General features: G+C 35.9%; 1 protein-coding gene across 5 annotated transcripts in view; it reads left to right on the top strand.

Moving 5' to 3' along the window:
- Positions 1 to 16,329, top strand: part of PIBF1 (progesterone immunomodulatory binding factor 1) — a 220,880-nt gene that overhangs the window by 15,792 nt on the left and 188,759 nt on the right. The window lies entirely within an intron of this gene.

A 16,329-nucleotide genomic window follows, 5' to 3' on the forward strand; every position in this document is an offset into this window, starting at 1 on the left:
TGCACTGTTAGTGCTGGACAGAATCTACTTCGGTCATTAATATAGAGCCAGTAGTACAGGCAAATGAAGACTCCGCTTCTTCCTGCTCACAGGAGCATTGAAGTCATCAGGAGCGATGCCAGAGAGGCCGATGTGCTGATGTGAACCCTACCACAGGGGTCTAGTATGGTGGTTTCTTTCTGCTGCTAACCTGCCACATTGTGCAGGTAAACGGTTTTGCACATTTAGAAAAATAGCTCTTAACTTTTAAAAAATTTGCATCTAAAGTCAAAATAATAAAGGACAAAGAAGACCTCAGTCTGGCTACTAACTAATTTTGCAGCCTTGGGCAAATCATTTAATCTCCATTGTCTCTGTAGAATGCCCAGGATGGTGATGGTGGTGGCAGCAGCGGTGGCGGTGTGGCACAGGTTTCGTTAGGGACAGGGCAGATAAGTTTTCAGGCTTAGTTCTGCAGCACCTTATGGTACGTCAGCGTCCCTCAAGGACTTCTTATTTTTTAGAGGGAGGACTGGAGGAGCTTTCTATCCTTGTTTCTATCAGACCACCTCTATTTTAGTCACTTTTGACATTTGGGGATTCTAAGAGTACTTTCTCCTGAACAAAGGATTCTTTGGACCAAAAAAAAAAAAAAGGCTTGGATCTCTAAAATTATCATTAGTATGTGACATATTTTTACTGTGTGGTAAAGCAAGTCTTTCTACTCTCAAGGGTCAGTAATGGCATGGTATCCCAGATTTTAGTTTGTTTCAACCTTACTAACACCTTTAGTATAGAAAGCATAGAAAATTAACACTGGTTTCACTCATAGAGTTCCTGAGTGTTTTTAGTGCATGAATACCTCTTGAACACAGAAGCAGTTTTGTTTGTGAACTTGTGTTAGGGTTCTCCAGAGAAACAAAGCCAACAGGATATGTAAATATATATGGAGAGACGTATATTTTAGGGAATTGGCTCTTGTGATTGTGGAAGCTTGGCAAATCCAAAATCTAATGGGGTAGGCTAGCAGGCTTGGAGATTCAAGGGAGGGTTGCAGTTTGAATCCAAAGGCAGTCTGCTGACAGAATTCCTTCTTGCTCAGGGGAGGTCAGTCTTAGTTCTAGTGAGGCCTCAGCTGACTGGATGAGGCCCACCACATTACGGAAGGTAAACTGCTTTACTCAGAGTCTACTGATTTAAATGTTAATCTCATCTAAAAAATGCCTTCACAGAAACATGTAAAATGTTTGACTGAATATTTGGGTACCATAGTCTAGCCAAGTTGACATAAAAAATTAGCCATCACAGAACCTTTCCATGTGCAAGTTTGCTTCTTAAAGGTTTACCACCTACCTCTCAGCTGAAAATATAATCTTCTGTCTTAAACCTTTTCCTGAACTTAATAATAATATAAAGAGAGAACTGAATCACATTCAGGAAAAAAAGAAAATTAAGTAATGCCTTATCTCCATAATAAAAGGTCTTAGAAACTCAGAGAATATGATTTAGACATAATGGAATTACTTTTGTATTAAAGCCACCCTTCAAGTCAGATTCTTCTGCTCTGTCAAGGGCCTAGTACAGGTCAACTTGCCCAACACTCAGAAAATATAGACTGAAAGTTTTTAAATGAAAAGTCACCAGCAAGGACCTTTTTATAAGGATATAGTGAATAAATGTTAATATCTAATATTAAAAGAAATTCTGTTTAACAATATATTGTGGGGGGTTATTTTTTGAAATGGTTTTTGTTAAATTATTTACTGTTCTGGTATCTGGGGAATTCAGAGATACTAGTTTGAGTTTCATCTCTGCAACTCGACGATGGTGTGATGATCTTGGATAAAAAACTTAGTCTTTACTACCCCTCCCTGCAGTCCCCATCTGTAAAATAGGGATGAGAATATGTAACATCTGCCTCACTCACGTGGCCATTATTATGAGAATAAAATTTATTCAATAAATAATTCACTTTACGTTGATAATGTGGCAAGCATTGTTCTAGGTGTGTGGGATACCTCAGTGAACAAAATGAAGGTCTCTGGCCTCATGGAATTTGTGTTTTAAAAGGCGTGCAGGGGGCTTCCCTGGTGGCGCAGTGGTTGAGAATCCATCTGCCAATGCAGGGGACGCGAGTTCGATCCCTGGTCTGGGAAGATCCCACATGCCGCGGAGCAACTAAGCCCGTGTGCCACAACTACTGAGCCTGCGCTCTAGAGCCTATGAGCCACAACTACTGAACCTGCGTGCCGCAACTGCTGAAGCCCGCATGCCTAGAGCCCGTGCTCCACAACAAGAAGAAGCTACCACAATGATAAGCCCACACACCGCAATGAAGAGTAGCCCCCGCTCGCCGCAACTAGAGAAAGCCCGCGCGCAACAAACACCCAACACAAATAAATAAAATAAATAAATTCATATAAAAAAATAAAAGGAGTGCAGGGAGGGACTTCCCTGGTGGTCCAGTGGCTAAGACTCCATACTCGCAATGCAGGGGGCCCAGGTTCGATCCCTGGTCAGGGAACTAGATCCCACATGCTGCAACAAAGAGCCCACGTGCTGCAACTAAAGATCCTGCATGCCACAACTAAGACCCGATGCAGCCAAATAAATAAATATTTAAAAAATAATAAAATAAAATTTTAAAAAAAAAGGAGTGCAGGGAAACAAACAGTAAACATTATATTGGAAAGGAAGCACAAAATAAAATCTCGAGTTTGCAGATAGCAAAGTTTTTCTGAGTGGTAGAGTACTACACTAGTAAGGCAAATTGGAGGAAGATCTCAGAAGATAAGTAGACTGATTATAACCTGTGTGTTTTCTTTTATGTAACCTCTCAGTTTATGATCCCCAAATCAGCATATTCAAAATTGGTCACCAGCCCTAGAGACTATATTTTTTTTCTGTTTTATTATGAAAGTTTTTGAGCATAGGTAACTAGAAAAAATTTTACAATGAACACCAGTATACCCATCACCTAATTTCTGCCGTTAGCATATCACTATACTTATCTTAATCACATACCTATCCATCTGTCCATCCACCAGTCATATTTAATTTATGAGAAATTGCCAGACTGCTTTCTTTTTAACGTATCAGTAGTTCCTTTTTTTGTTGGGTAATATTTAATTGTATGGATATATTCATTCTCCAGTTGATGGACATGTGAGTTATTTCCACTTTGGAGACATTATAAATGAAGCTGCTACAAACAGTTGAACATTGGCTCTTGTGTGGACATACATTTTTGTTTTTCTTGTGTAAAATTTAGTAGTCGGATTTTTCACTTCTAGATTTCCATTTGGTTATTATAGTTTTTATTTCTCTGCTATTTGTGTATTCATTATAAGCACATTTTCCTTTACACCACTGAGAATAGTTAAAATCTCTGCTTTAAAATCCTTGTCTGCTAATTCCAAAATCTGAGTCACCTCAGAGTTTGTCTCTGTTGATTGTCTTTTCTTTTAAGGATGGGTCACATTTTCCTGTTTCTTCAAAGGTTGAGTAACTTTAAATTGATAATTTAAATCACCAAGTAAATTTAGATCTTAACATTGCAACTGTTATGTTGTGGAGACTGCATTTTGATGTGCTGATGCTTTTGTTTTAGCAGGAATTTAACTGGTTTATACTCAGATACTCTGTCTCTTGGGCAGCAGCTCAAATTTCAGTTAGGTTTTTTTGGCCTTAGTAGGACTGCTTGGGTCTGTCCTACACATGTGTTGTTCAGAGGTCAGCCAGAGATCTGGCAGAGATCATCCACAGAACTCAAGAGTGCCCCTTTTCTGGCTGTCTCTAGAATTCCCTCCTCACTTTAGAGCAGCTGAGTTGCCCCAAACTCTTGTTTTCTGGTTCTTCAAGCTAGAAAGGTGAAGGATATTCTGTTGTACCTTTATCATCCAACTTGGCACATAGTAGGCCTGCCTTCCAGCTAAAAGGCATTTAAAAAAGAGAGAGAGAGACCAGGAAATTAACCCAATGCTGTTCCCTTCTTCCTCTTGTAGAAGACATCCCTCCAGAATCTGCCTGATTTTGGTCACTTTCCTGTGCCTTCAGGTGGTTGTTTTATATTTTGTCCAGAATTTGAAGTTGTATCTGCAGTAGGGTTGGTCAGATGGGAACTTGGAACCATCACCAGAAGTGGAATCACCTTACAATTTTGTTTTAAACACAGGTGAAGGAAGAGAAAATCCAGTCTGTGCATGTAAAATATTTAGCTTTGAAATCCTCTGTTTTCTCTAAAAAGAATCTTAGCTTCATTGGAGAATCTTTTTTCTCAACATGTTTAACTTTGTACTGATATGGGTGATGACTCGTTAGGCATTATGAAGAAAAATATTAAAAGCAAAATAAAATACATCACTAGACCTTGAACAAAATGTACAGTTTTGAACATTGTAATTTTGGTTGTTGCACTACTAACCTATTAATAATTATTGAATTCCTGATATAGCCATAAAGTTCAGAGTTTGGAAAGTAAGATCTGGTATTTGGGCATCTGAGTTTACTATCTGAGGACATATAAAGATTAGTATGTGTCAAATGAACACCAACAGCTGGGGAAAATGTGATTGAAGTTCATAGAATCACAAAATCATAAAATCACATAAGGTGAGGATTGACTTGCAAGGGGATAAACTCAGGACAAATACAAGATGGTACTACTATTTTATAGAACAAGTAGTAAATTAATAGGAAACTTAAAAGAGGAGGCAAGAGCCGACAAATATAAATGCCTCAAAACTGACAGGATCATGGCAGTTCCATGTGGGTTACTAAGAGAAACTAAGATATTTGTTAGTTATGTCTCTGAGTTTGAAAACTGGGAGTTAGGAAAACAAACTTTCCACTTTACTAAGACTGTTGGATTGAGTTTTGTCTTTTCCAAAAATGAACTTAATGTTTTTCTTTTTACCACATGGTGGCAGCATATATCCATTTATTTCTGTAACCGGTTTTGGGCTACTCAAAACATCTTGTCATTTTTGACCTAGAGGCCAAAGTGGTTACGTTGTTACCTTATTTTCATTTATATTCCTTATTTCATATCCATTGCCTTGAACCAATCAAATACTATGTTTTTCTAATAAAATTTAGTAGATCTATAACTGGGAGATAGAATTTTTAAAAATTGAAACTTTTCTGGCAAAACATGTAGTCTTCAGATCAAAGGTGTCTCAGTTATTACACTGATTTCATAATTACACCTAACAAAAGCATTCAGAGATGTTAAAGCCCCACAAACACACAGTTAATTGTGCCTTTATTCATATAAGCTGCTAGTTCGTGGCAGACATGAAGTGAAAAACTGATTTGTTTGTATCTATTACATGAAATGTAATAAAATGTGATTTTTGACCTTTAAAAAAGAAGTTGCTCTTCCTGAAGTGCCAATTTTAGTAGATTTCTGGAATTTTCTTTCATTATTTTTTTCCACATCTTTAGTTATTTGGAAATAATATCTGGATACTAACACTGGAAAATAGGGCTCATCTTTTACTTCAAGTTGAGAGTTTTTTTATAAGCATCAGTAACATAGTCTAATTATAGCATATTTTGAGCTGTATTTCATACATGAGCTTGTGTATGGTACTTAGTGTTTTCATAAGTGCTATACGTTTATTTCCTATTTATGAAATCTCTTTGTAACCGGTCAGAATTTTGGTCCAGTACATGTAGCTAAGCTATGTGCAGCTGTTGTGCTATTGTAGCGTTATTTCAGCACGCTTCTTTCATTTCAAAAGAAAGAAATGTTAACAATATTATATAGGGCATTGATGAGTCTGTACTTAAAGCCATTAAGTTTCATGAGGAAATGGTGAAATATTTTTCTCTTATGAGAACTTTGGTAACTAGGAAGCAAGAAGAGTGTTTTATTTAAGAGAACTTCCTTGTTTAGGAAACATAGTTACATTTATTGAGAAAAATTCTGCCATCTTAAGTATTCATACATGAATAATCCTGTTAATTTTATTTGAATGAAAATGAAGTATTTCATTAATGATATATACTTGTTAGTCGGGTTTTTTTTATTTCAGGGCATTATTAACTATTTGTTTTCTGAAGTTTCTTTTTTATCCTGCCCAACTGATGAATTTAAAATTCCTTTATAAGATACATGTTATGATGATACTCATCAGTTGTAATTATTTTCGGGTATCTGACAAATTTATTAGTAAACAATAATAGTTTTGCCTCTCTATATTACATTTAAGTTGAGTAAGCACTGCTTAAAACTTAGATTCCTGGATACTTTTTCATATGTTCTGGTTTTGGTTTAAGGTGGAACTAAGAATCTCAATTTTAATAAACAACCTAGGATTCTAATGTGGCAGGTTCATGGACCATGAACACGAATCTCTTTTGTTGTTGTTGTTGTTGACTTATTGAGGTACAAAAACACTTTATATTCTTAATTAAATTTCATATTTTTAATTTTATTTATTATTATTGCCATTACTTGGCAATAAAAAATAATATTTTTTAATGTATTTATAACATCCACGAATATAATTAGAATAACACTAGCTGTAGTATTACTACTTGGAGTTTCTAAAACCCATTTCTTACGTATACATCTAAAACCTGTTGCTTCTTTATAAACTTGGTGTATTTTTACAAATTATGTAAATAACTTAAAGATAAAAGTTCATGAGCAGGGAAAAGTTCATGGGAAAGCTATAATGAAGGCAACTTAAAATAGGATGTTATCAGGGAGAAGCCTCCTTTAGCTGATTGTTTTATACATGGCTGTAAGAGGAAAAAAATTTTTAAAGAGTAATATGGCCTTTTTTTTTCCCCATCTGCCACTGTGTTTATAATCTTAAAGAAATTCACTGGCATTGTTAATTTATTTCAGGGACAGATTTTGAGGGGTTTATTAGGTCTTGAGATGAAATTTTGAACCTAGTGGCCAGGATGGTATGTCATCATATTTTGGGAAGGGAAAACAACTCATGAGGGACCTTACCAAGTACTGTAGCTTCAATCTGGGTACACTATGAACACTTTGTTCTCTTGCTATACACATCTCAGTGCAGATTCTACAGGCATAATTCGGAGTGTCTAAGAGGGGGGTTTTTTGATCATTTTAACTTTATGATTTAATTTCTTTATTGATATAAAAAAGTAATTAATAGCTGTATATGCTGGATCATCTGAATAAATAATGTATACTAGAGTATTATCTCCATGACGTTCATGCCCATGTTTGCATTTAATTTTGTCATGGCATTAGCACCACAAAAAATAATTTTAAAAACAGCCATCAACTTGATATGTAAAATATGCATTTCAGCCAAATAATGGCCAGATGTTACCATGGGTCACTGTATGAATAAAGGTTTCACAGTTCAAATAGAGAAAAATAGTATCAAAATTGAGTCATCATACTTACTACTGGGTGTAGCCATGCCAAACTCAAACCTAAATAAACTCCTACTTATTCTAACATTTTGAAGTTACATGACATAGTCAACGTAAACTACGGAAAGAATAAGCCTTGCTATTGAGGCATATTTGAAAGAGATGACACCCTAAATGCATTTCATTTTTCCTTTTTTTTCAGTTCCAATGATCTGCCTCCTCTTAGCCAAGCTGTCATTAGGGCTAGCAGGCAGCTAGACCTGACTGAAGCCTGGGGCTTTGGGAAAGCTAGTGTTCCAGTTATGTATTGCTGCATAACAAACCGCACTAAAAACTTCGTGACTTAATTTTTATCTGTCACAGCTCTGAATATTGATAGGCTCAGCTGGATATTTCTTACCTGTCTGAGGCTGGAGTCATCGGAAGTCTTCATTCACATGTTTGGGGCCAGATCACTCTCCAGCTGGCTTCTCCACGTGACTAGTTTAGGCATCCTTCAACATGGCAGCCTCAGGACCTGGCAGTTGGTCTCCAGAGTGAGTGTTCAAGCATAAAGAAACCCAGGCCAAAGCTGAAAGTCTTCTTAGGACCTAACTTTAAAGTCCCACCAACATCATATTCTCTTAGTCAAGCAGAGCATTAAAAGGAATAGTCTTCAGTCAGGGAATATCTTGCCATATACAAGGGGAGAAATTGATAGAGGCCATCTTAGAAATAGGCTACCACGTTTGGGGTTTTTCTCCCCTGGCCTGAGTGAAAGCCTGGACACAGTATGAGAAAGCCCTAAGCAAGAACAGAACAGATTGTTGACAGAGCTTAGCCTGTAAAAATCTATAGGACTCCCTGCCCCTCCCACTCCAGATAAGGTGGATAAAGTCTCCTTTGCCTCCAGAAAGCTGAAGAATAAAGTATTCCATTGAAAGAGACTGCCATATTGACTGTAAAACCACACTCATTTCTATTTATCTATAAGGAATATGCTTAATGCATATTGATAAAGATTGAAAATTAAAGGGATGGACTAACAGTTATGAAAAAAGAACAAGAAAGTAATAGTAATAAAATATAAGGTGGAATTTAAGATTAAAACCGCAAAACAGGGTAACAGAAAACAATAATAAAAGGTGATTTTAGAGACAAACTTCTACGTATCAATTAACATAGTAATTATAAAGAAAAGGGTTTTAGAAAAACAAGGAGAACTTAAAGTGTAATAATGGGAAAGTTTATAATGTACTTTCTATAGAATTGGATAGATTTAATAGACATAAAAATAAGTCAGGGCTAGAAGAATTGATTCAATCAATAATTTTGATTTAGTTGCTATGTATAGAGCTTAACATTCCTTGATCAGGGAATAACTTTTTTTTAAATGTCAGTGAAGGGAATTCCCTGGCGGTCCCATGTTTAGGACTCTGTGCTTTCACTGCCATGGGCCCCGGTTCAATCCCTGGTTGGGGAACTAAGATCCCACAAGCCTCACAGGGTGGCCAAAAAATAAATAAATGAATAAATAAAGTGTCAATGAAAAGTTGACAGAACTATCATGTATACACTTGACCACATAGTAAAATAATAAATTTTTAAGTAAAGATTTTGTAGTCCCTATTTTTATCCTAATTTAGTAGCGATAATTAAAAGGTGAGTGGAAAAAATTTAGAAATTAAGAAACATTTTTTAAATCAAAGAAGAAACAAAAACAAGAGAAACGTATCTTTTAGATCATAGAGGAAGTGAAAACAAGAAAACAATTAAAATGAGAACATTCTATATCAAAATCTTTTAGACACATTTAAAGCTGTGCCAGAGGAAGATCTATAGCCTTAAAATGCCTTTATTATTAAAGAGAAAGATGAAAAATAAAGACATGTAATAGTCATCTTAGGAAAGAAAACAGAACAGTCAAAATAAGGAGTTTGGAATTATTGGACGTTAATTAATATTGCATGCGGCTCTGTGAAAAGCTTGAAAACTGAAAGAAATGTCCCAACAAAATGTAGATTACTAAAATTAGCAGAAGTGGAGAACTTGAATAGAACGATTACCATAGAGGTATTACAGAGTGAGTAAAGATGTACTATTGATGAAGTTACCACATTCACAGATGGATTACCCTGATAGGGTCACAGTTGATTTCTATAAGCACAGCTGATTCCAGTTAAATAAACTATACCAAACTAGTATTGAAAACGATGTAAAGCTCTGAGAAGGATAGTACAAAAGCAAACCGAAACAAATCTATCGGCTAATTTTACTTACTGCTAAAGATGCAAAAACTCTAAATGTTCAAAAATGAATTCTAGCATTGTATCAAAAGAATAATACTTTACGACTAAGTAAAGTATATTCTAGGACGGAAAGGATTATCCATTACATCAGCAAGTTTAAGGTGAATAACCATGTGATCGTATCATTAAATGATGAAAGGTGATAAAATTCAGTGACCATTCCAAATAAAGAGACTTAAAAATATTTACTTAAAAAAAGCCCGCAAAAAACTTTATCCTAAGTGGCAAAACAGTAAAACCTTTTTCCGTAAAAATCAGGAACCAGACACAGACTGGGTTGCTCGTTATTATCTAACATGGTCTTGGAGGGCCCTGGCAGATGCACTAAGAAGAAAAAAACTATCCGTGTAAAACTTTGAAAGGAGATTTAAAATTTTTTTTTCTGTTAGTTTAAAAACCAGCTAAAATTAATGTAGAAATCTGATATTGTGACTGAATGCAGTATAAATGTGTAATTGACCAATAGCATTTCTCTAGGTTTAGAGCAATAACTGCTAGAGATGGACTTGGGGGAAAATACTTAATTCATGGGGAAACTAATGGACTTATATGAAGAAAACTATTAAATCTTATTGTTGTACCTGGAAGCACTATATCTCAGAAAGGAGACAAAGTCATAAAAATAGCAATTTTTCCACTGTTAATATATTAATTAAATGCAGTTATTTATATTCTGAATAAGTAATATATAATAAATGCATTTATTTATATTACCTATATTATTACTGTTAATATATCAATATATACTGTTATATATAATAATATATTAATATTAATATATGGTATATATTGATATATACTATATTAATATATATTGTTATGTATGTTAATATGTTAATATTAATATATGCTGTTAATATATTAATTAAATGCAGTTATTTATATATTTATATTATAAATGTATAATAAATACACTTAATTTATATTATTTATATTATAAGTTAAATTATATCCCAATAATTTTGTTATTTTCTGTGTTTGATTTTTTTGGTGGAGGATAGAAATGCCATACAAGGGTTGGGATTGGATAAATGATTTTAGTTTATGTGAATAAAATAAATGTTCTGAAATTGCCAAGACAAATGTGGGGGGAAGAAATGTGAAAGGTGGGGAAAGCTGAGATGCTGGTCCTACCAAGATCCCAGTATATACTTCAAAACCACTGAGGTCAACTAAATGTGATATTGGCAGAGAAACAAACATCAGTAGAAAAAAATATAGAAACAGGTCTAATTATTTACCATAATAGTGGTCGTTCAATTCAGTTGGAAAAGAGTGGGGTTTTTTGGTTGTTTTCTTTTAAAATTTATTTATTTATTTATTTATATTTTTGGCTGCGCACGGGCTTTCTCTAGTTGCAGTGAGCGGGGGCTACTCTTCGTTTCGGTGCGCGGGCTTCTCATTGCGGTGGCTTCTCCCGTTGCGGAGCATGGGCTCCAGGCACGCGGGCCTCAGTAGTTGTGGCACGTGGGCTCAGTAGTTGTGGCTCACAGGCTCTAGAGCGCAGGCTCAGTAGTTGTGGCGCACGGGCTTAGTTTCTCTGTGGCATGTGGGATCCCCCCGGACCAGGGCTCGAACCCGTGTCCCCTGCATTGGCAGGCGGACTCTTAACCACTGCGCCACCAGGGAAGTCCCAAGAGTGTTTTTTTAGTATAAGGGTCCTAGCACAACTGGATGTTATTCATCCGTTAAAAAAAAAGTTGGTCCTCATATTCCATACCATATACACATATTAATTCCAGCTGGATTAAAATTTTTAGAAGGAAATCTAGGCCATTACTTCAGTAATCATGCAGATTCTTAACTCAGGGTCCACGAGCCTCCAGGTGGAATGGGAGAAACATTATTTTCACTTCTTACTGAAATTTAGCATTTCCTTCAATTACAGGTAAATACAAAAACCACAGTAGGACTGTCACTGCCTATGACTCTGTCAGCATTAGAATTCAGGTATTTCCATATCACAGTGTAGTTATTGCAGATATCTTTAGAGATTATGCTTATCACTACTTCAACTTTAGTGTACTTGTAGACCCCTCACTAGATCTTATCTTTAATGCATTAATAAAAAAGGACATGTATAACTTTAAAAAATATTTCAGTAGTTTTATTACAGTATACAATTAACCCCTGAACAACATGGGGTGCTGACCCTCTGCACAGTTGAAAATCTGCATATAACTTCTAGTCAGCCCTCCCTATCAGCAGCTGTGCATCTGTGGATTCAACCAACCACGGATCGTGTAGTACTGTAGTATTTACTATTGAAAAACATCTGCATGTAAGTGGACCTGCGCAGTTCAAACCTGTTGTTCAAGGGTCAGCTGTAATTTGTTTCCTTTGTAATTCTGTGTATTTTAATTTTTGATTTTAGAGACTTTAGTCTCAGAAGGGGTTCACAAGTATCACCAGATTGCCAGTGGGGTCCATGGCCCAAAAAAGTTTTGAGACTCCCTAATTTAGATGATTATTAGCAGTGCTTCGCAAACTTTAATGTAGATACAAGTCACCTGGGGATCTGGTTAAGATGAAAACTGACACAGTAGCTCTGGGATGGGGCCCGAGACTGTTCACTGTTGGGACACCTCCTGGACCGTATTAGTGCTCCTGGCCTGAGCCAGTTCATGGACTACACTGTGAGTAGCTAAGTTCTGGACTGAGTTGTCCAATATAGTGGCCACGTGTTCACATTTAAATTAATTAAAATTCAGTTCCTCAGTGTTACTAGCCATACAGGTAGTTAGTGACTACTATATTGAATGGTACAGATATAGATCATTTTCACCATTGCAGAAAGTTCTATTGGACAGTGCTGTTCTAGAGGTTGGGGTAATCTTAGCCAAGACAGAGAAACAAAAAGCTTTACAAGAAAAAGACAAAAAGGAAACCACAGGCAAAGTTTAATATTTAAAGTACACATTTGGGACAAAAATTGGAATGCAGATGATCAAAAGTTAGTATCAGCACTATTTCTAGCTCTTAGAAATTAACAAGAAATAGACAACCCAATGGAAAAATGGGCCAAGTCTATAAGTAGGCATTTCACAAAAAGTGTAAATCCAAATGTCCAGGTGCTCAAACTAGCTACCATTTTGGGAAATACAATTAAAGTAACGGTGAGAACTCAGGTTGGCAAAAATGGAAAAGGTCTGATATCTCTGTAGATATAAGGAAAAAGATACAAATGTTACTGGTAGAAAAGTGAACTGCCATAGTCTTTTGGAAAGACATCTGACAACATCAGTTAAAATGGAAAATAAGCATTCTTCAACACAGCAACCCCAGTGCTGGGACTGTCCCATAGAGTAAAATACTAGTATGTAACCATAAATGCCTGTCAACACAACAAGGAAACGTTTGCATAAACCACGTACAGTGTACATCCTGGAATATTGTGCAATCATTGACAAGAATGAATTAGAGAATTATCAGTTGATTTAGGACTTACACCAGGTATCTATCCTCCCATTTGTGTTGTGTGTGTTCGTGAGTACATGAACATGGAGAAGAATAGGGAAAGATACATGTTACTTAATGTGAGTTACCTGGGGATGTGGATGGGAGTCAAAGAGGAAGAGAGGGAAGAAAGAGATAAAAAAATATGAAATTCTTGCTCTTAAACGTACCAGTATGTAATGATAATTCCATAATATATATCTTTTCATTTATAAGACTTATAAAAATTTATAAAATTGTGTTTGTGAATGTTTAAACTGTTGAAGTATTTTAAATAATTACAGTAATTTACTTGTTAAACAAAAATGACTTTCTTTTGCCATGAATGAGTCACCTGTTGTTGCACCATACATCCTCATTTGCTTCAAGAGCTAAAAAAAATTATTTGAACCTGACCGTAAACTGGTGAATCAACTTAATTTTTTATTCTTTCTACCCACACTTATTAATACTTTTAATGCTTATCTAAATCACTTAAAAGGCATGGGAAACCATACCTTTTTGCATTGATATACTTAATTAACTTCTTTGAATTGTAAGCAAGATTTTAAAGATAATTCAGCCACGTGGTCTATTTTAAAATGTTAAGATTTAAATATTTTTGGTTCAGTCATATTTGGGTCAATACCTGTTGAAAGGCCAGTACTTCAAATTTGTTTTCGTAGTTTGCTGAATAAAATGTTGGCTATAAAAGTTGCCTCTCAACAGATCAACATATGGTTTAGCAATGGAGGGTTCTGCTAGACCCACGAGCTAGTTATGAATGATAGTCATACGATGTTTAGTACAGTAGTAGGCACATAAAATAAATGAGTTGGTGAATCAGTATCCTCACTTTGCAGAGGCAGCAGTTAAGATTCAGAGACCTTGGGAATTCCCTGGCGGTCCAGTGGTTAGGGCTTGGTGCTTTCACTGTCTTGGGCCCGGGTTCAATCCATGGTTGGGGAACTAAGATCCCACAAGCCACCCAGCGTGGCCAAAAAAGAGAAGGTCCGGAGACCTTGGCTTGCTGGAGCAGTTAGTAGCAGAGACAGATTTGATCCCATGTCTCTATCTTAATCTGGTGTCCACGACACTTGATGAAAGTTACCTTTCTTCATCTCTCATCTCTTTCTTCATTATTTAAAAAAATTTTTCCTTTTAGAGAAGCTTAAACTTTTATGTTTGAGTTCACATTTATTGAAAAGATATGGAAGATTATCATGTAATATAAAATATTTAAATGTTCATGTTTTCTTTTTAACCCAGAGTAGACTTTCAGTGCTTCAGTTTTGTCTTTTTTTCCTTAAGACCTTAGAAGAAGTCCAGAATTTTTTCTTAAATAATATATTTCTTGAGGATCTTAACGACAAAAAGTAGTCTCTGGGAGCAAACAGACTGTTGTTTCTTAAAGGAACAGTCTTTAACAATCAAAGATTAATTAGGTTTCTTGTTCTTTTCAGTATTTAGTTGCTTGGAGTAGATTATAGGCAATGTGAAACTTGTAAGAGTTCTGAGGAGTGAATTCTCATTTTCTCAGAATAGCTAATCAAGACATTTCTTGTCATTCACTAAACTGCTATCCAACGTAAACTGCTTCTGATCTGAACCATTGACCATAAGATAAATGACACTATTTCCCATTTCTAATTTTCTTAGCTGCTCTGTCTCTCCCCAGGCAGGAGATCACTTCATTTACTATAGATTTATTTTGAAACATAGGTTACCACTTTCTTCTCAGTTTACATGGTGTGAGAGACAGAAGATTTAAATGATGCTTAGAAATTGTATCTAAAGTAATTGCTTTTGGGTTTATACAGCGGCTGTTTAAAATGTGCCTATTGAATCTTTGAATACATTTTTACTTTTTGTAGAAAACATTTAGATTCGATGTTATTTTGTCAAATTATTTTTTAAATATGTATTTAAGGAATAATTGTAGTAATTGTTTTAAAGGAGGGGAGTCCAAATTTAAATATGAATTATGCATGTGCCAGCCACATTTGAACCTGTAAAATTTGCAATAAATTTTTTTTAACACCCTGGATTTGAGCAGTAAGTAATATTAACTTCCAATCAGTGGTTTTATAGGTTCCATGGAATAGAATCTTTAAAAAACAGAAACTTGAAGTTAAGAAAGGAATGAACTATTTATGAATTCAAGAACCTAAATTCTAGCTCTATCTCTGCTAGCTCTGGAATCCAGGACAAATCGCTTAACCCCCCTAGGCCTTAATGTTCTTGTCATGGAAATAAGAAGTTAGTAATAGATTATCTCCAGTCTATCTTTCACCTCTGAAATTCTATAACTGTGAAACGCTCAGCTGGTGTTGTTTGAAAATAAGAGCCGTGCGGGGGGGATAGGGGGAGAGAAGGCATCTCATTTTAAATATAAAAGGTCTAATAGTTGATAACTTTGCCAAAACACCATATGATATAAATTTTTCAGTTTTTATATCAAACAGTAGAGAAATATAGAGAGTAAAAAACTGAGTGTCTCTTTATTACCCCTTTCCATCCTGCTCAGCCCTTTTCCCCTTCAGTGTGACCCTTGCGTGTCCCCCTTTCCATTCCTAAGACCAGGATCCCTGCAGAACTTCTCCCCAGTTAGCGTTTTCCTGGTTGAAGCCTCTTGTCTTACTTTTTTAAAACGTTTGTGTTGTAAAGAAATTTTAATTGACTTTTCACAAAGTGAACACACCCATTTAACCACCACCCAGACTGAGAAATAGAAGCCCCTTTCAAGCTGCTTTTCTCAAAATCTTTGAGAAAATTATGCGTATATGTTGCATCGATATCATTGTTTCAACTGAGGTGTTTTACTTGCAGATTTATAATATTCTTTAATTTCAGTTGGAAAACTGATGATTTACTAATCGTTAATTTTTAAAGTCACTTTTGCTACATCTTGAGCTAGTTATTTCACAGATTTTTTAAAAATTTTTATTTATTTATTTATTTATGGCTGTGTTGGGTCTTCGTTTCTGTGCAAGGGCTTTCTCTAGTTGTGGCAAGTGGGTGCCACTCTTCACCGCGGTGCGTGGGCCTCTCATTATCGCGGCCTCTCTTGTTGCGGAGCACAGGCTCCAGACGCGCAGGCTCAGTAATTGTGGCTCACGGGCCCAGTTGCTCCGCGGCATGTGGGATCTTCCCAGACTAGGGCTCGAACCCGTGTCCCCTGCATTAGCAGGCAGATTCTCAACCACTGCGCCACCAGGGAAGCCCTTGAGCTAGTTATTTTAAATGCTAGTGCTGCATAGTC

This window comes from Balaenoptera borealis, assembly GCF_965194805.1.
Source record: "Balaenoptera borealis genome assembly, chromosome: 18".
Lineage (NCBI taxonomy): Eukaryota > Metazoa > Chordata > Mammalia > Artiodactyla > Balaenopteridae > Balaenoptera > Balaenoptera borealis.